The sequence below is a fragment of the Mesitornis unicolor genome, unplaced genomic scaffold (genome assembly GCF_000695765.1).
Source record: "Mesitornis unicolor isolate BGI_N332 unplaced genomic scaffold, ASM69576v1 scaffold44361, whole genome shotgun sequence".
In the NCBI taxonomy this organism is placed as follows: domain Eukaryota; kingdom Metazoa; phylum Chordata; class Aves; order Mesitornithiformes; family Mesitornithidae; genus Mesitornis; species Mesitornis unicolor.
In genome coordinates, this window is record NW_010166585.1 from 6,165 (window position 1) to 6,680 (window position 516).

A 516-nucleotide genomic window follows, 5' to 3' on the forward strand; every position below is an offset into this window, starting at 1 on the left:
GGCCAGAGTGGCCAGCGCCACTGAGTCACTCTGTTTGTCTTTCTGTCTTGTTGCCTGCACCCTTTGAAATTTGCTGCATTGTTTTTCAAGATTTTGCTTGCGTCAGGCTTTAGTAATTCTAGTGCAAAACAGGCTCAAAAAATAGGAAGCAACTGGTTATTTTAGCTGTCATAAAGTCACATCCCACACAGAGGAAATGAACAATATCAGAAAAACGGATCCCGGCTATCAGAAGTCGAGTGTTTCCTGAATTTGTCTGTATTGAGGATGTCGATAAAGTAATCAGCAATGTGCACGACTCCCGGGGAAGAGCCTGCTTCAGGCGGCCAGGAAAACACTTAACAGCTTCTGAAACCAGATTTACTCCTATCGAGAGCTCAAGGTTTCCTGTATGAACGGAAAGGGTCAGCCTCTTTCACTGCACAAACGCGGTGAGTCAGGTCCAGTTTTGCAATCACTAAGAACAAGTGCTGCAGCCCGGGCGCGGGGCTCAGCCCCCGCACCGGGGTCGTTTCC